The 20,677-nt window shown below is 40.2% G+C and overlaps 1 protein-coding gene across 1 annotated transcript in view; it reads left to right on the forward strand.

The window, feature by feature from the left end:
• The window catches only part of LOC109921378 (DIS3-like exonuclease 2), a 229,517-nt gene that overhangs the window by 75,881 nt on the left and 132,959 nt on the right, over positions 1–20,677 (forward strand). The window lies entirely within an intron of this gene.

A 20,677-nucleotide genomic window follows, 5' to 3' on the forward strand; every position in this document is an offset into this window, starting at 1 on the left:
CTTTAAAACTTGATCAATATTTGGACTTTTTAATGAAAACAAACTCTTGGAAATAACTCTGATTAACAATTAGCTTGATTATAATGGTGAGAGGTAACATCCTTGACAGATGCTATCTTAAAATAGTTTCTAATAGCAATTCATGTGCATTGAACTGACAGTTGCTATAGAATGCTTGATTGCTGCTTTGCAATTTGGTCTCCAGATTTCCTTTCAAAACTTCAGCTAACAAAGTATTAGAATTTATTTGTACAATAAATCAAAATATTGAGTATTCCAAGTGATAGTGACATGATTAGCATTAAAATGCACTTAGTTGAAATTAGCATTCTTCATGGCTTTAGCAAATATTTTGTTTGGGTAATAAGTAAATTTGATGTATGATTTCTTCCAGAGCTCAAATGTAGTAATTAGGAAATGCTACCAATGTGTGAAAGGTAGAGCGATAAGTGGGAACTGGTGAGGAAGGAGAAGCAAATAGCATGAAAATCAAGTAGATGAGCATGAAATGAGCTTTCCCTCCAACAAGAAAGCACTTCCTGGATCAGTGGTCTGGCAAAAAAAACTATGAGAAGCACAGTGTAGAACTTCAGAAGGGTACTGACAAGCTGGTAGAGTGGATGGATTGCTGGCAAATAAGGTTCGATGCAAAAGAAAGTGCGGTGATGCATTTTTGTAGAAAGAATATGAGACTATAAAATGAAGGGTACTACCATAAAGGACATACGAGAGCAGAGGGATCTGGATAGCTATGTGCGTTAGCCATTGAAGGTGGCAGGGCAGATGGAGAGCAGTTAATAAAGCATTCAGTATCCTCGGCTTTATTAATAAGAGTACAGAGTAGGGAGATTATACTGAATCTACTGTTATGATCCCAGCTGTTTTTAACACTGGACGAGTTGCATCACAGACTGAAATCTGGTTTGATAGATCATTTTCGTGTGGTTTTAATGAAGTTGTTACTCACTGAAGCAATAAATAGGCAATGTTACAGATTTGGTTTTAACAATAACATTTATTATGCAAAAGAAATAAAGATAAAATAAACTAAACTATTCATATGTGATATAAATTTAAAGATGATAAAACACACAACAAAAGTATAATACCATTAATCCCAACAGCATCCCACTGCAGTACTTAAATACTAAAGAGAATGCTTTTATCACACAGGATTTGACTTAGCTGTGGCTTCAGCTCCTGGTTGTGAAAATTTGATAGCTTCTTCCTTAATTTGTCATATAACCAAGCCTAGATTTTTTCACCTTTACAAAACCCCTCTAGGGTTTTGACCAAACACTCTGGTCTGGAACTTTTAAACTAAACTCCTTACACGAAGGTAACCTGTTTTTAACAATTCTAAACTACCTTCTCTCTTTCTCAGAAGCCACTGCTTTATACATACAGCTTCAGCTAAGAACCCTGCAGAGCTCCTCAAACTAGAACTAAAAGGCTATTTTCCAAGCTGTGGGTATTTTCCCCTAAGCAACCATTGCAAAATAAAATCAGAATGTTCTAACCACAAGTTTAAGCCTAGGCTGTTTACTTGTGAACTGTCTCAATGTAAACAAATTCCCAGGAACATCCAAAACTATCTCTTTCAGACTGTTTTTAAAAGAAATCACCACGGCTACAGAAGTACTTTCATGTTAATCATTAAACTCCTTCAGACACATAACAGACCAATTTGCCAATAGTTCAAATTCCAAACATTTCACTCAAAAATAAATGATATTAAAATGTATGTATATCACATACCTTACCTCACACGATATAAGATATTAGTTACACTTCAGCTGGAGTATTGTGTGACTGTATTGGGGAAAAAGTGCAGAAGAAGTTTATGATGACATAGACAGGCCAGACCCCTCAATTTATCTTAAGAAGGTAGCCTAGATCCTAACTACTAATTTTAAAGGTAGATGTGAAGTTGGTGTTCGAGGTATGATGCAAATGGTCAAACCACTTGGTTTTAAGCAAAACAGAATTTATTTAAACACTACAGATGAAACCCGAATAAAAGAAAGCAGAATTTAGAATAACTTAATTATTGGAGACCTTAACTAACCTGATACAGCAACTCAACTGAGTAACTGTTCCACTATCGTAACATTCCATAAACACACCCCTTGGCAAAAAGGTAAATTCAAATACAAATTCTTACAGGCAGGAGGAAACAACATCCAGAGAGATTTCAGGGAAAGTCAGTTAGGAATTATTTACTGAAGCTTACAACTCTTCTGGTAATTACATATCTTGTGACTGCTACAGCTAAAAAAAAAAATGAGAACCTGAACTGGGAGAACTGGCGACTCCCCTTCCATTGCTAAACTGTTTTGAAAAAAAACTCCTAGCTCCCCAGACTCTTCCACCTCTGCCTTTACAACCTGTCTTCAAAAAAAACCAAATAAAAATAACCTTTTTAAGGTGAAACATCATCACAATGATAACGATTCTAAGGATGCAAAACCTCAGTGATGAAGATAGATCGGAGAAGTTGGGACTGTTTTCCTTGGAGGTGGAAAACAGGGGGATTTGATTGAAATTTTCAAAATCATGAAGAACTTTGATAGACTAAACAGGAAGAATCTGTTCCCACTTGTAGAATGGGTAAGGGTAGGAGAATGACACTTAGCATGCTCGTTTGAAGGACTACTGCAGACACAATGGGTCAAATGACCTCCTGCACTGTAAGAATTCTGTGAATCTGTGAACAGATTAATCAAAAACTTCAAAGGTAAGAACTTCAAAAATAGGTATAGAAAAAGATTATGCAGCTCATCAAGCATGCTTTTTCATTCAAGCTGTTGATGACTGATCTTGGGCTTCAACTCCCCTTCCCTGCCCATATTCCATATCATTGAGATAAAAAGATTTGTCTGTCTGAGCCTTAAATATATTCAATGATTGCACACCCACAACCATGTGTGCTGGAGAGTTCCAAAGATTTACAGCCCTTTCAGTGAAGATATTAATCTTTGTTTCAGTCCTAAAGGATCAATCCCTTATCCTGAAACTGTGCCGCTTTGTTCTAGCTCCCCACCGCCCAGTTAGGGAAAGCAACATCTCAGTATCTACCCTGTCAAGCCCTTCATATTCCTAGGTGTTCCAATGAGACCACCTCTTGTTCTTCTAAACTCCAAGGAATATAGACTTAATATACTCAGTCTCTTTAATTGATCAGCCCTCTCATTACCAGAGACCAGTCTGGTGAACCTTTACTGTGCTGCCTCCAATGCAAAATTGTACATTCTGGTTGAGGTGTGATCTCAACAAAACTCCATACAATTCTTGCAAGTCTTCTTTGTTCCTGTATTCCAAACTCCTTGCAATAAAGGCTGACCTGTCCTTTGCCTCCCTCTTGAGAAAATTAGAAAAACAACAGCCTAATGGTATTATCACTAGACTATTAATCCAGAAACTAAGCTAATGTTTTGGGGTTGTGGTTTCAAATCCTGCCATGGCAGATGATGGAATTTGAATTCAATAAAAATCTGGAATTAATAATCTAATGATGACCATGAATCCATTGTTGATTGTTGGAAAAACCCATCTGGTTCATTAATGTCCTTTAAATAAAGAAACTGCCATCCTTGCCTCATCTGGTCTACATGTAATTGCAGACCCACAGTAATGTGATTGATTCTTAACTATCCTGTGGGCAATAAATGCTGGCCTAGCCAGTGACACCCACAATCTTGGGAATGAATAAAAAAAAAAATTGCCTGTTTCACCTCCTGTGAGTATGTCAGTCTGTGACAAATAACTGTTCAATCTTAAAACAAAAGAACTGCAATGTTGGAAATCAGAAACAAAATTAGTAATTCCTAGAAAATCTCTGCAGGTCTGAATACATCTGTGGAGGGAAAGCACAACCCTTCAGTTAACGCTTCAGTTAACTTCAGTTCTGAAGAAAGGTAACTGGATCCGAACAGTTAACTCTGACTAACTTTGTAATCTATACAAGCTATTTAACAGTGAAAAATGCATTGTAACGAGAAAGCATGGCAAACTGGGTGTCAGTATCAACAGTTTTGGTATTGGATTAGTAATCGAATCCTGAGGCCTGAAATCTGAATCATGGGTTCAGATCCCACCTTGGTGGCTGGGGCTTTTAATCTGTTATCTTGTTGTGTTAAATATAATTTAACCGTAACAACTTAAATATGTAAACATTTAATGTCCGTATTGCTTACCATGAAATTGCCAGGTTGTTGTTATTAGCCTAACTGGTTCACTGGTTATGGAAGGAATTCTGTGGGCCTTTTTCAAACCTACTGATATGTGACTCCAGATAGATATCTGTGTGTTTGACTTTTAATTATCTTCTGAGATCACTGAGCAAATCATTCCGTTTTATCTCATAATAACATTAAATGGATGACTGACATTGACTTGGTGTTAAACACAACAAAGACACAACCAGCCTAGTCAACCCTGCATATCCTTTTAATAACACATGGTGAGTTGTACAACAATTGGACAAGCTGTTTTGTAGAATATCTAAGCATCAGTCTGACATAGTAATACTCCTAAAATCATTCCTTTGAGTAATTGTGCCAGACTTCTCTATCACTACCGCTTAGTATGGATTTTCCCTTTAGTGTAATAGATACAACTAGAAGCAGTGTAATGATATGTAATCAGGAAGAAATTGCTCTTGGAATACTCAGCATTATTTCTATGAAGAAGCATAGCACCAGGTTAAACATAGTCAAGAACATTTCAAGCTAATGACTACAAAAAGTATTCTTTAGTTTAGTCAATATACATGGTCCTGCGTGGGGGAATTCAGTGTTTGTCATCAGGAGTGACTTGGCAACATCAGTACTGACTAATCTGGACAAATCCTGATCTGCATAGCTGCTGCACTGAGCCCGCATCTGATGGTGAGAGAACCAACATAAGGGAAAAATTTGACCTTGTCATCACCAATTTCTCATTTTCAAACTGATGATGCCCTTTATCATATTCTATAGTACTACTATTATGCTAAATGGGCTAGATTCAGAATATATCTGGTAGCTCAAAAGAGGCAGCAGAAAGTGCTAATAGAATGCAGACATAATGATCCCTCAAGGTCTTCTTTTAGGCCTTCACCAGTACAGGAAGGCAATGGTCTAGTGGTATTATTGCTGGACTGTTAATCCAAGATAATCTTACCATGGCAGCTGGTGGAATTTCAATTCAATAAATGTCTGGAATTAAGATCTAATGATGACCATGAATCCGTGCTGGTTGTCGGAAAAACCCGTCTGGTTCACTAATGTCCTTTCGGGAATGAAACTGCCATCTGTACCTTGTCTGGCCTGCATGTGACTCCAGACCCACAGCAATGTGGCTGACTCATAACTGCCGTCTGGGCAATTAGGGTTGGGCAATAAATGCTGCCTTAGCCAATGATATCCAGATCCCATGAATGAGTAAAACAAAAGCAAACCTTGAACAATTTGATTCGCTCCACATAATATTAAAAAATGCTGGATACACTGAATGTAGCAAAGGTGTTCGAAACTGACAACTTTATGGCTGTAGTTTTGAATGCTTGTGTACCAAAACTTGCTCTACCTTTTAGCCAAGCTCCTCCAAAACTGTTATGACACTGGCATTTATTTAAAAAAGTGAAGAATTGTCTGTCTTCAAAGGTCAGGACAGATCCAGTCTGACCAATTATCACTCTTTCATTCTAATTGGATTAATCAGCAGTGCTGTGAAGTGTCACTGACAGTGCAATCAAGTGACAATTTGTTGCCAATATCCTGTCATTGATGCTGAAGCTGAAGAGGCCCATTATTATTTATTATAGAACTTCAGAGATATCTGTGAGGATAAATGAGCACCAACGTTGTCGAGAAAGAATTACCAGAATATGCTCAAGGTATTTTCCTGGAACAATATCTGAAGGAACCATCAAGAGTACAGCCAGTTTTAGACCCAGTATTATGCAATGGGAAATGGCCAATAAATGATCTATTCAATGCAGTTCAGTTTGAAGGTATCTGTTTAAAATCTAAAGGACAATTATGAAGGTATGAGGAGAAAATGTCTGTGATGAATTGGAAATATACGTTAAAAGATTTGACAACATATAAAATGACGGCCGGTATTTAAGAAATTAATGTCTAATTTACAAGAAACATGCCCAAAAATATCCAACAAGAAAAGTGAGAATATCACAGCTAACAAGAGAAGTTAAAGATAGATCAAGGGAGGAGGTGTATGAAGTTGCCAAAAGAAAAGTAAACCTGAGGATTAGGAGAATTTTGAAATTCAGCAAGAAGGACAAATAAACTGATAAAGAAAGATAACAGAATATGAATGTAAAATTACAAGAAACATAGATATGTGGGTCCATTGCAAACAAGAAAGAGGAGAGTTGAAAAACAGGATACAGAGTGAAGGCAGAGAGGCTAAACAAGTGCTTTGTATTCATCTTTACAGAAGAATACACAAGAAATTTCCCTGAAATAATCCAAAGGTCTAGTGAGAGTGTGGAACGGAAAGAAATTAATATTATTAAAAAAACGTAGTGCTGGAGTAAATGATGGGGCTGAAAGTTGACAAATCCCCTGGACCAATAAGCTTCACCCTCGAGTGCTGAAAGAGATGGCTACAGAGATAGTGGATGCATTGGTGATCAACTTTCAAAATTCTATTCATGTTGCAATGGTGCCTGCAGTTTGGAAGATGAAAAATGTTTACCACTGTTTAAGGAAAGAGGAGGGAGAGAAAACGTGAGCTACAGAACTTTTAGCCTGCCGTTAGTAGTAGGGAAAATACTGGAATCTATTAAAAAGCATGTGATTACTGGTTATTTGGAAACAATTATCTAATTGGACAGAATCAGCATGGATTTATTCAAGAGGAATTCAATTTTGGATAAACCAGAAGGTTTTTTGAGGATGTTACTAGCAGAGTTGGTAAGGAGGGGAAATCCGTTGGATGTGGTATTTGTATTTGCAGAAAGTTTTTTGAAAAGTCCCACACAGGAGTGGGACAAAAACAGAAATTGCTGGAAAATCTCAGCAGGTCTGGCAGCATCTGTGGAGAGAAGAAGAAAGTAGAGTCATCGTTTTGGGTGCAGTGAGTCTTCAGAACAGTGCTTGGGCTTCAGCTTTCACAGTCAATATCAAAGATTTGGATGTTGAGTCCAATTGTAATTTTTCCAAGTTTGCAGATGATATATATCTTGGTGGAAATGATGTGGAGGTTGCAAAGATGCTTTTTAGATGGATTTAGGGTGAGAAAGAGCCTGGCATTTTGAATATAATGTGGTTGAATGTGAGGTTATCCACTTTGGTATAATGAACACAGGTGTAGAGTATTTCTTAAATGATGAGAGATTTAAAGTGTTGGTATCTACAGGGACCAAAATGCCTTTGTTCATAAGCACCGAAAGGTAACATGCGGATGCAGCAAGAAATTTGGAAGGTGACTGGCATAGTCCTTTATCATAAGATGATTTGAGTCCAGGAACAAAGATGTCTTGCTTCAGAGCAAGAGAAAATCAGTAGACCACACCTGGAGTATTGTGTACAGTTTTGCCCACCTTGCCAAAGGAAGAATATTCTTGCCATAGAGGGAGTACAACTAAAAAAGGTAAAGTTGCCATAGTCTTAGTAGACCATAGGACTGCTCTTTCACTAGGGAGAGACAATTGATGGTGGTTTAACCTGAGGGTCACCACACCTCAGGGGTGAGGGGAGACATTAAGAAGGAGAATCCTTTGTGGTAACCTCAGCCTTTGTGGCATGCTGTTGTCACCGTTCCGCATTGCAAACTAGCTGCCTAGCCAACTGAGCTAACTGACCCCCCCCCAAAAGGAGTACAGTGGAGTTTCATCAAACTGATTTCTGTGATAGTGGGATTGTCTGCTGAGGAGAGATTGAGTACAGTTTATTATTCTGTAAAGTTTAGAAGAATGAGGTGCAATCTCATGGAAATATGTAAAATTGTAATTGGGTTAGACAATAGATGCACAAAAGATATTTCCCCCGGCAGTGGGGTCCTGACCCAGGAGAGAGAATTTCCAAATAAAATGCAAGCCATTTAAGACTGAGATGAGGAAGAATGTCTTTACTCAGAGGGTGAGATTCTCTATCTCAAAGGACTGTGAAAGGTCTGTTACTACAATCAAGAGAGAGATTGATAGTTTTGTTTAGTTGCTAATGACTCCAATGGATATGGAGATAGCGTGGGAGTATGGCTTTGAATTAGATGATCAGCCATGATCTACAGTGATGGAGCAGGCTCAAGGGGCTGAACGGCATACTCTTACTCCTATGTTCCTATTTTCCCCTTTTTCTTCAAAACCCCTGAACATTGTTGTAACCCTCTACCATCTCTTTTCCTTTTGCTCTGTCTTTCGCTGTTTGTCTTTTTCATTCTGTCTTTCGTTTTCATGTGTCCATGTCTGCCTGCTGTTTGCTTACTTTTGTTTTCTCTGTCTTGCAAAGAGATTCTTCTTGTTTTGCTTTTGTGTCCTCTCTTGCCCTCTGTCAATCTCCTCCTCAGTTCTGTCTCACTCTCATTACAAACAATAATTCAATGTTTCAGTTACAAATGATGAATACATAAGGTAACTAACTTCACACAGCCACCATAGTGTTCGCATTTTTAGACAGTTGTTTCTTCTGGCATGGATTCTTTGAAGTAAGGAGACCACTTACAGAGTCCATCTGCAGCTTATGGAAAATGTCACTGTAATTGAACTCCTGCATTTGCCTGTTTTTCTCAGCTCCCAACAACATTTCCTTTCATTTAAAAAAAATGCTTAGAAGCTTTAAAGTATTTCTGTGCAACAAAAAAAAATTCCCTCTACAATTTTTGTGTTGGAATACAAAGGAAACTTCACGGTGCAACACTTAGTTTCCTGTTCAGCTGCTCCAAAGAAATCTTCAAAGGTCATGTCACCTGAAGTTGACTGCTGTTTTAGTTCATGGACATTGATGATGTAAACTGTTGCCTTATGTTCTGATTTCATGGTGTATAAAAAGAACAGTATATGAAATTATTTCAAGAAATGAATGCAATAATATTAAGAATGCAAATTGTGTTACAGCACCAGAATTTTCCTGTCATTTGTCTTGTCTAATGCGACAGGTTTATGATTGACATTTGCATCTTGCTCCTCAGATGAAATAAGAATAAGAGAAGGCCATTCGGCAGTCCCCAACCTCCCCCACCATTCGTTATGGTCATGGCTTGATGTGTCTCAGGCCTCAAGCCCTCTTTTGTGTGAGCCCTCATAGCTCTCTACTCCTCGATATTTCAAAAGTCTATCTACCTCCTCTTTAAATGCTTCCAGTGTTCTAGCTTCCACAAGTCTCTAGGGTAAGAATTCCATACAGTCACTAGTCTCTGAAAATAAATTCCTTTGCATCTCTGTTTTAGGTGCCTGTCCTTTTGTTCTACATAGAAATTAGGAGCAGGAGTAGGCCATTTGGCTCTTCAAGAGTGCTCCACCATTTCAGCATGATCATGGCCTGATTAACCAACTCTGTACCAAGTTCCTGCTTTTTCCCCACGCCCCTTTGATCCCTTTAGTCCGAAGAACTATACCAACTCCTGTTTGAAAGCATTCAATGTTTTGGCCTGCTGTATACTTTGTAGAAGAGAATTCCACAGGCTCATCACGCTCTGGGTGATGAAACTTTTCCTCATCTCAGTCCTAAGTAGCCTACCCCTTATCTTTACACCATGACCCTTAGTGCTGGACTCACCAGTTACCAGGAACATTCTTCCTGCATTTGTTCTCTCTCGTTGTTTTAGAATTTTATAGGTTTCTATGAGATTTCTCTTCTCCCCATTCTTCTAAACTCCAGTTAATATACTCTTTACCAATCCAGGTTCTCTTCAAACATCAGTCCTGCCACCACAGGAATCAGTCTGATAAATCTTTGTGCACTCCCTTCACAGCGAGAACATCCTTACTTGCATAAGGAGACCAAAACTGCACTCAGTACTCCACGTGTGGTCTCATAATTGCAGCGAGACATCCCTGCTCCTGGACTCAAATCCTCTTGCTATGAAGGCCAGTGTTTCATTTACCTTCTTCACCGCCTGCTGCACCTACCTGCTCACTTTCAGTGACTGGTGTACAAGGACACCCAGGCCTCATTGCACCACCTCCTTTCCTAGCCCTGGATTTGCTATCAATGTGGATAACCTTACATTTATTCACATTATACTTCATTTCCCATTCATTTGCACGCTCACTCAACTTGTTGAAATCACACTGAAGCATCTCTGCATCCTCCTCACAGCTCATCCTCCTGCTTAGTTTTGTGTCACCTGCAAAGTTGGAGATATTACATTTGGTTCCTCATCTGCATCATTTTTATATATATTGAATAACTGGGCTCGAAGCATTGATCCCTGCTGCACCCCACCAGTCACTGGCTGCCACTTGGAAAAAGACCCATTTATTCCTCCCAACCAGTTCTCTATCCACGTCAGTATACTACACTCGATCTCACAAACTTTAATTTTCCATGCCAGTCTCATATTTGGCACTTTATAGAAAGTCTACTGAAAGTTCAAGTAAACCACATCCACTGTCTCCCTTTTATCACCTTTACTGGTTACACCCTTGAAAAATTCCAGTAGTTTTGTCAAACATGATTTCCCTTTTGTAAATCCATGTTGACTCTGATCGTGTCACTGTTTTCAAAGTGATCGTAAGAACTGCAGTTGCTGCCTGGCCTCCTGTGTTCCTCCAGTTCCACACTGTTTTCAAAGTGCTGTGTTATTAAGCCTTTTATAATGGACGTTAACATTTTCCCTACTATTGATGTCAAGATAACCAGTCTATAATTCCCTGTTTTCTGTCTCTCTCCCTTTTTAAATAGTAGAGTTACGGTAATTATCCTTAATTGATAGGAACTGGCCCAGAGTCTATACAATCTTAAAAGATGACCACCAATGCATCCATTATTTCTTGGGCCACTTCTTGAAGTATTCTTGAAGTATTCTGGGATGTAGATTATTAGGCCCTGGGAATTTATCGACCTTTAGTCCCATCAATTTCCACAATGACATTTCCCTACTAATACTGATTTCCTTCAGTTCCTCTATCTCATTAACCTTGTGTTCTCCAATATTTTTGGGATGTTATTTGTGTCCTCCTTTGTGGAGGAACCAAAATATGCATTTAGTTTTCCGTCATTTCTTTGTTCCCCATTATGACTTCCGCTCTTTCTGGCTGTAAGGGACCTATCCACGTACCTATGGAAGCTTTTACAATCAGTTTGTACATTCCCTGCAAGCTTACTCCTGCACACAATTTTATTCTGTTCTTGTGTAAAAGTTTTACCTGGTTTGAAACTCTCCCATTTGTGGAAACGTCTTCTCAACATCTACCCTGTCATACCCTCTTGATTTTCAGTTTGCTTTGTGTTGCATAAATTTGTACTGAATGCTAATGTTTGTTCAATGTAGATTAGAATTTGAAGTATTAGCCATTACTTTGAAGAAGGCAAATCTGTTACAAATAGATTTGTGACTGTGTGTTTTAAAGAAATTGTTCACTAATTTAGCCACCTTCTTTACACAGTAAAGCAGAGCACTAATAGTACACCTGTCCAGATCATTTTTCTTCTGTGCTACTTCATACAAAAATTCTTTCCAATTTGTTGTAGTATGTTGGAAGCTTGTTTTGAAATTTTGATGCCAGACTCTATTGATTTTAAGCAGTTGACTACACTGATGGTCTTGCTGTTACGTACAGATTTGACTGAAATACTCATTGTGTATTACATTGGATTCAAGATTCATAGGAGATTAATTTAAAGATATTGTCATTTTAGTTTACATCCAAGTTGAAGGGGCATAATGTGAAAACTAAACCAATCACATGTACAGACACGGCAGTTCGTTATTATGTGGTGATGTGTTTTGTAATTTTATACACGTAATGTTCCAATGTAGAATGGAACAAAATTCTGATATGATTTTGAACAAATTGAAACTTGAGTTAGGTTACTATACTCTCATATTCCTTTGTCAGTATATGTAGAACAAATCTTGCTTATATTTTCCTTAAATCTAGCTTTGACATGCAGCTATAAAACCACTAATAGGTGTGAGTACCTCATGGATCTCCTCATCACTAAGATTGAGAATATGAGAAACTTCAGATATGTTGATAAATTGAAGAAGTTGGGACTGTTCTTGAAGAAGGTTGGGAGGAGATTTGATAGGGATTTTCAAAATCTAGAGCTGTTTGGATAGAGCAGGTAGGGAGAACCTGTTCCTGAATGAGAAGATATAAATATAAAGTGAAGTGCGAAAGAAGCAAGGGTGAAATGAGAAAAACCTTTCTCACGCAGCAAGTAGTTAGCGTATGGAATACATTGCCTGGACATTTTTGAAGGCAGATTCAATTGGGGTTTTCAAGAAGGCATTGGATGATTATTTGGATAGAAGTGATGTGCAAGGGTATGGAGAAAAAGCAGGATTTTGGCACTGGTTAATGGTGCTCATTGGAAGAGGATTGATCGTAGGGAGGATGGGCCAAATGGCCTCCTTCAGTGTCGTAACAATTCTGTGATTCAGTCAGCAGCCTCTGGCACTTCCCTCCCTTCCATTAACCCAATGAACCAAGCTTTCTCTGGAATTCCTCCCATCCTACCCCTGAAACGACATAGTTTTTAACTTTATTATGTGCCCTCCTGCCTCCTCCCAGCCTGTTTTGTCAGTGACATCGAGCGTCCATTTGCTGTTCTATCAAACCTATTCAATTAAACTATTAACCATCCAACTTCCCTTCCTGGTCCGCATGTAAGCTGATGATGTTGATCCTTCTTTCTCATCAGGTACTTGGCACACTCTTTTAAATTTGCTGTCATTACTACTCCCCTGGGGGGAGTGGGGTGGGTGGGGAACCCTTCACTTTACCACCATTGCAAACTATCACCCTATCTCCATCCTCCTTTTCCTCTCCAAAATTCTTGAATGTCTTGTCACCTCCCAACTCAGTGCCTGACTTAGCATGAATCCATTTTGGAATCCCTCTGATTAGGTTTCCCTGTCTTTCACAGAACAGGACTGACTTTAGCATTACCATGGCTTCCCATCCACTGTGGTTGAAAGGACCCTCAACCACATCTAATCTATCCCCCATGCTTCCATCCTTGCCCCTTCCCATCATTTACAACAGTGAGATCGGCTCCTCCTTATCCCAACTTTTCATCGCGCCAGCCTCCGCTTTCAAAGGAACATGTGCTGCTATTTCAGACAACTCCAGCAGAATGCCACCACCAAACACATCTTCAAAAAAGAACAGTACAACACAGGAACAGGCCCTTTGGCCCTCCAAGCCTGAGCTAACACATTTTTCCCTTCCGTACTAAAACTGTCTTCACTTACAGGATCCATATCCCTCAATTCCCTTCCTATTCATATATCGTCCAGATGCTTATTGAATGCTGCTGCTGCTGTCTGCTTCCACCACCTCTTCTAGCAGCGCGTTCCAGGCACTCACCACCCTTTTGTGTGAAAAATCTGCCTTGCACGTTTCTTTTAAACACCCCTCCCCCACTGCCTTGAACCTGTGTTCCCTAGTAATTGACCCCTCCACCCTGTGAAAAAGCCTCATACTTTCCACTCTATCCATGCCATTCACAATCTTATAAACTTCTATCAGGTGGCCCCTCAACCTCCTGTTTTCCAGTGAACACAAACCCAGTCTATACAACCTTTCTTCATAGCTATAATCCCCCATACCAAGCAACATCCCGGTAAACCTTTTCTGTACCCTCTCCAAAGCAACCACATCCTTCTGGTGGTGTGGTGACCAGAACTGTACACAGTATGCCAGGTGTGGTCCAGCCAAAGTTCTATAAAGCTGCAGCATAACTTGCCTATCCTTATACTCAATGCCCCTTTGAATAAAGGCAATCATGCCATAAGCCTTTTTTACTACCTTTTCTACCTGCGCTGCCGCCTTCAATGATCTGTGGACCTACACACCTAGATCTGTCTGCATATCAATATTCCTAGGGGTTCTGCCATTCACTGTATAACTTCCACCTGTAATTGATCTTCTGAAATGCATCACCTCACATTTGTCCGGATTAAACTCTATCTGCCATTTTTCTGCCCATGCGTTCAACTGATCTATATCCTGCTTTATTCCTCTGAAATTCCTTCTCACTATCCATAACTCGTCCAATCTTTGTATTGTCTGGAAACTTACTAATTAGACCAGCTATATTTTCCTCCAAATCATTTAGGTAGACCACAAACAGCAGAGATCCCAGCACTGATCCCTGTGGAACACCACTAGTTACAACCGTCCATTCCGAAAAGCATCTTTTCACCACTACTCTGTCTCCCATGACTAAACCAGTTCAGTATTCATCTTGCCAGCTCAACCCTGATCCCAAATGACTTTGCCTTTTGCACCAGTCTGCCATGAGGGACCTTGTCAAAGGCTTTACTCAAGTCCATGTAGACAAGGTTAACTGCTTTTTCCTCATCAATCATCTTCGTCACTTCCTCAAAAAACTCGATGAAGTTAGTGAGGCACGACCTCCCCGGCACGTAACCATGCTATCGCTAATAAGTCCATTTGCTTCTAAATGTTTATAGATCGTGTCCCTGAGAACCTTCTCCAACAATTTCCCTACCACCGAGATGAAGCTCACAGGCCTGTAATTTCCTGGATTATCCCTGCTACCCTTCTTAAACAATGGAAGAATATTGGCTATTCTTCAGTCCTCCCGGATCTCACCTGTGGCCAAAGAGGATACAAAGATATCTGTTAATGCTCCAGCAATTTATTCTCTTGCCTCCTTCAATAATCTGGGATAGACCCCATCAGGACCCTGGGGACTTATCTACCTTAATACTTTTTAAGACTCTCAACACCTCTTCCTTTTTAATAGCAACTTGGTTTAGAAATTCGATACTCTCTTCCCTGAGATCATTCGCCACCAATTCCTTCTCTTTGGTGAATACTGACACAAAGTATTCGTTTAGGACCTCACCTACCTCTTCTGGCACCACACATAGATTCCCTCCTTTGACCTTATGTGGGCCAACCCTTCCCCTTGCTACCCTCTTGCTTTTTATGTATGTACTAAAAGCCTTGGGATCCTCCTTAATCCTGTTTGCTAACTACTTTTCACAATCCCTTTTAGCCCTTCTAATTCCTTGTTTAAGATCTTTCCTAGGGTTATGTCAGTTCCCATCCTCCTAGACCTTTCATATGCTCACCTTGCCCTCATTTCCCTTATCTGCATTTTGCAGGGACCATTCCTTGAGGACACGTTGGTCCATTCCCCAACAACAACCCCCCATGGCACATTCCCATGTAACCGCAGAACCCTTCACCTCCTCCCTTCTCACCATCCAAGAGCCTAAACAGTCTTTCCAGGTGAAGCAGCATTTCACCTGTATCACCTCCAATTTGGTGAATTGCATTCGGTGAACCCAATGTAGCCTAGTTTACATCAGAGAAAACAAACACAGAACGGGTGACTGCTTTGCAGAGCACCTCTAGTCCGTGCACAAGCAAGACCCCGACTTTCCCATAGCCTGTCATTTTAACACAGCATCCGTCTTATGTGCCCACTCGTGTGTCCTCAGCACGCTACAGTGCTTCAGTGAATCACAGCGAAAACTGGAGGAGCAACATCTAATCTTCAGACTAGGCACTCTACAACTTCTGGACTTAGTATTGAGTTCAACACCTTCAGACTGTGAACCCGCTCCGATTCCTTCCCTTTCTTTTAGCTTTACTTGTCACATTCTCTGTCACCACGTCCTCTCTCCCATCCCTCCACTCCACTGGGACTACCTGTTCTTTCCAGTTTCACAGTTAGACACACCATTGTTCTGCCTTTCTCACATTCCGATCACTTAATCTGCACTATCTATACCCTTTCTCCCCAGCACTCCACCACCCCACCATTTCATAAATGCTGCCTCTCCACACTTCATGTTGGCTCTAATGAAGAGTCATCTAGACTCGAAACATTAGCTTCCTCTCTCTCCATAGATACTGTCTGACCTGCTGTGATTTCCAGCATTTATTGTTTCTAGTGGCTGTTATCAAAGTTGCAAATGATCCACTGTGACTGTGCCAAAGATTAAGCTATCCTTCCTCATCTGTCTCCAGCCTTTAGTTTAATCAAACCATTCTCCTCTAATTCTTCTCCATTGTCATCCAGCTGGGTGGAACTTAGCTTGCATGGCTTCATTCCGTTTATCTACTCTGATTAAGAGTATCACCTGCAATGCCTTCCCTTCCTGATGCTGACCAAACCTCTTCTATCCGTCAAGGATCTAGGCCTGATATCCCCAATTTCTCATCCAGCTGCACTTATTGACCATCCCTATGGAATCCTCACTGCCACTAAATTATCATATTGGTTTTTAGCAGCCAGTATCAGATAAGTAGAGATTCTCTTCAATTAAATATTGGAAAGACTAAAGCCATTGTCTTTGGTCCCTGTTGCAAGCTCTGCTCACATGTTTAAACTCTATTCCTGTCTATAGAAACTATCTAAGGCTGAACCAGTGTGTCTGCAACCTTGGTGTCATATTTAACTGGGAGCTGAACTTCTGAGCACACATCTGCACCATCACTAAGACTGTCTGCTTCCATCTCTTTGTAAGAAATGGAAGCAAAGTAATGTGCACTGGAGAAACAAATTAAAAACAAAGTGCTGGAGAAGCTCAGCAGATATGGCAACATCTGCTGGAAAACTGTTTTTATGCTGTTGACCAAGCGGAAGTGGTGCACAGAGCAAAAGACAAAGGGAGTGCTAAAATTGTAGTAGAGGAGGTATATAAATGCAGGTTAGGCAATAATAGTAGGTGTGAACGGTAGAAAATGGGTCAACTTTGCTGAGAGCAAATCAGTGCAAAGAAGATGTGAGTGAGGGCTAAGTGGGTGTAATCAAAATGGATGACAGTGTTTAAGCTCTGAAGTTGTTGAACTCAATGCTTAGTTGAAAGCTGTATGAATGCTTAAGCAGAAAATGAGGTGTTGCTCGTCCAGCTTTCAGTGGGATTTGCTAGAGCAATGCTGGGGGCCTAAGACAAAAATGTTATGAGGGCAAAATGTGTACTGAAATTACAAGCAATTGTCAGATTCAGGGTCATTCTTAAAGTCAGAGCTGAGGTATTCTGCAAAGCAGAAGTCTACATTTTGTCTCTCTAATGTAGAGGAGACTGCATTGATAACAGTGAATGCAATAGACTAGATTGAAAGAAGTACAAGTAAACTGCAGCTTCACCTGGAGGGTGTGTTTCTGGCCTTGGACAGTTAGAAAAAAGGAGTTAAGAAGGCAGGAGTTATACCTTCTGCAATTGCTTGGGAAGATGCCACAGAGGAAGTGTCAGCAGTGATGGAGGAGTAGACCAGGGTGTCACGAATGGAGCGGCCCCTGTAGCATGCTCACATGGGAAAGGAGTGGAAACTGAGTTTGGTTGTGATATAAATGGTCTAGGATCCTTTGAATGTGCAGGCCATTAGGGTGGAAAGTGCAGATAAGAGTAATCCTATCATTCTGGGAGAGAGGAGAAGGAAGAGAACAGAAGTATGGGAAATGTATCGGACAAAGCTGAGAGCCCTGTCAACCACTTGTAGGTATCCTTTGTTGAAGGAGGAGGATGTCTTAGAGACATTCTTGAGGAAGCTGGTAAAATTAGAGCAGATGCAATGGCGATGGAAAAGCTAGGAGAATGGAATAAAGTACTTCAGAAAATAGGGTATGAGGATATGTAGTCAAAAAGTCTATCTTTGTGACATCGGACACCACCGCAGTTTCAGCTTTGCAGTTAATAAATGCCTCTTACCTGTCCTCATTACAATGCAATACAATACAGCACAAAAACAGACCCTTCAGCCCACCAAGCCTGCACCAATTCCTAGTCCATATTTAGACCCCCTACTTATTGCTCAAATTACCTTTAGACTTCTCTATTTCAACAAACTCTTGACCTGCTTCCAAATTCTTTTCTCTGTAAAATTGATGTCCTTCAAATTAAATGCAAGTTTTTTTTCCCCCAAATCAAATATTGTCTTGATTTAAAACTATACTGTTGTATCTTTCACTGACTTAAGCCAAATTCCTGGATATCCCTTCCCAACATCACTTTGGATGTAACTAAATTACAAGGCCAGCAGTGGTTCAAGAAGTTAGGTCACAGCCACCTCCTTAAGACAATTAGAGATGGACAAAAGATACTAGCCTTGACAACAGTTCCACATTCAATGAACAAATAAAATTAAACTTTGCTGCTCATTCTTTATTTGAAGCGAGTTTTGTTTACCATTTCGAGCTGACTCCCAATTATGTAAGTCGTAAATTGTAAAATTTTCATTTATGTTTTCAAAACCCTCCGATGGCTTGCCCTGTAATCTCCTTCAGTCTCTCAAACCGTCCAAGATATTTGTACCTATCCAATTATAGCCTCTTTAATTGCTCCACCATTAGTGATGATTTCTTCAGCTATTGAGGCCCTAAGCTTCGGAATTCTCATCCAAACCTTTCCACCTCTCTCTTCCTTTAAGCCACACTTTAAAATCTACCCTTTGATCAAGCTTTGGTTTTGCACCCAAATATGACTTATGTCGCTTGGTGTCAAATACTGCTTTATAATGCTAATTTGAAGTGCCTGGAGATATTTTATGATGTTAAAGGTGCTATATAAATGCTGTTGCAGGTTTCTGAGAAAGCCTGCAGTTGATGTTTAAAATCAGAAGTCACACAACACCAGGTTATAGTCCAGCAGGTTTATTTGAAATCACAAGCATTCACAGCGTTGCTCCTTCATCAGGCAAAGTGATGTTGATGTTTAAAGGCTGTTAATTGCTTTCTATATTGAAACAGTATTAAAATGTTGCTTTCTTTTTAGATAAGATTATAAATAAATTTGCCATGTTTAAAATTATAATCACCACTAGTTTGCTTGTGTTATAATTTTATTTCTTTATTGGCAGTTCTGATTTAGTTAACTACAGGAAACTGTTTACCTCTTAGCGCAAGAGTTTATTACACATAATATTAGTATGTAATTTCTACACCACACAGTTTTATATTATATTTGTACTTTTATCTTTTATCAGTGACTTAGAACATAGAACATAGAACATAGGACAGTACAGCACAGTACAGGCCCTTCGGCCCACGATATTGTGCCGAACTTTTACCCTAAACCTAAGGTCTATCTAACCTCCACCCCTACCTTATACTATCATCCATATGCCTATCTAATAGCCGCTTAAATGCCCCTAATGAGGCCGACTCCACTACCCTCTCTGGCAATGCATTCCACGCCCCTACCACTCTCTGAGTAAAGAACCTACCTCTGACGTCTCCCCGATATCTACCTCCTTTCACTTTAAAACTATGTCCCCTCGTAAAAGCTACCTCCACCCTAGGAAAAAGTCTCTGGCTGTCTACTCTATCTATACCTCTGCTCATTTTGTACACATCTATTAAGTCACCTCTCATCCTTTGTCGTTCTAAAGAGAAAAGCCCTATCTCTCTCAACCTTTCCTCGTAAGACCTTCCCTCCATTCCAGGCAACATCCTGGTAAATCTCCTCTGCACCTTTTCTAACGCTGCCAACATTTCCTGTAATGAGGCAACCAGAACTGGACACAATACTCCAGATGTGGCTGAACCAGGCCTTTGTATAGCTGGAGCATAACTTCACGGCTCTTGAACTCAATCCCTCTATTAATGAAAGCTAATACACCATACGCCTTCTTAACAACTCTATCCACCTGGGTGGCAGCTTTCAGGGAACTGTGAACATGAACCCCAAGATCCCTCTGCCCCTCCACACTCCCAAGAATCTTTCCGTTAACCCTGTATTCTGCTTTCAAATTTGTCCTTCCAAAATGAGTCACCTCACACTTTTCAGGGTTAAACTCCATCTGCCACTTCTCAGCCCAGCTCTGCATTCTATCAATGTCCCTTTGTAACCTAGAACAGCCCTCCGCACGTCCACAACGTGACCCACCTTCATATCGTCCGCGAACTTACTAATCTACCCTTCCACTCCTTCGTCCAAATCATTAACAAAAATCACAAAAAGAAGAGGACCCAGAACAGATCCTTGTGGTACACCACTCATAACTGAGCACCATGTTGAATATTTTCTGTCCACTACCACCCTTTGTCTTCAGCCAATTCTGAATCCAATCTGCCACATTTCCCCGTATCCCATGCCTCCTTACCTTCTGCATGAGCCTACCATGAGGAACCTTATCAAACGCCTTACTTAAACCCATGTATACCACATCCACTGCTCCACCTTCATCCACGTGTTTGGTCACCTCTTCAAAGAATTCAATAAGGTTTGTGAGTCATAATCTACACCTCACAAATCCATGCTGACGATCACGAATCAAACTGTGCCTTTCCACGTGATCATAAATCCTGTCTGTCAGAGCCCTTTCCAATAATTTTCCCACCACTGACATAAGACTAACTGGCCTGTAATTTCCGAGGTTATCCCTGTTCCCTTTTTTGAACAAGGGAATGACGTTTGCCTCTCTCCAATCTTCCGGCACTATACCTGTGGACAGTGAGGACGAAAAGATCATCGCCAAAGGCCCTGCGATCTCGTTCCTTGCTTCCCATAGAATCCTTGGATAAATCCCATCAGGCCCGGGGACTTATCTATCTTCAACTTCCTCAGAATTCCTAGCACA

This window comes from Rhincodon typus, chromosome 13 (genome assembly GCF_021869965.1).
Source record: "Rhincodon typus isolate 14 chromosome 13, sRhiTyp1.1, whole genome shotgun sequence".
Taxonomy (NCBI): Eukaryota; Metazoa; Chordata; class Chondrichthyes; order Orectolobiformes; family Rhincodontidae; genus Rhincodon; species Rhincodon typus.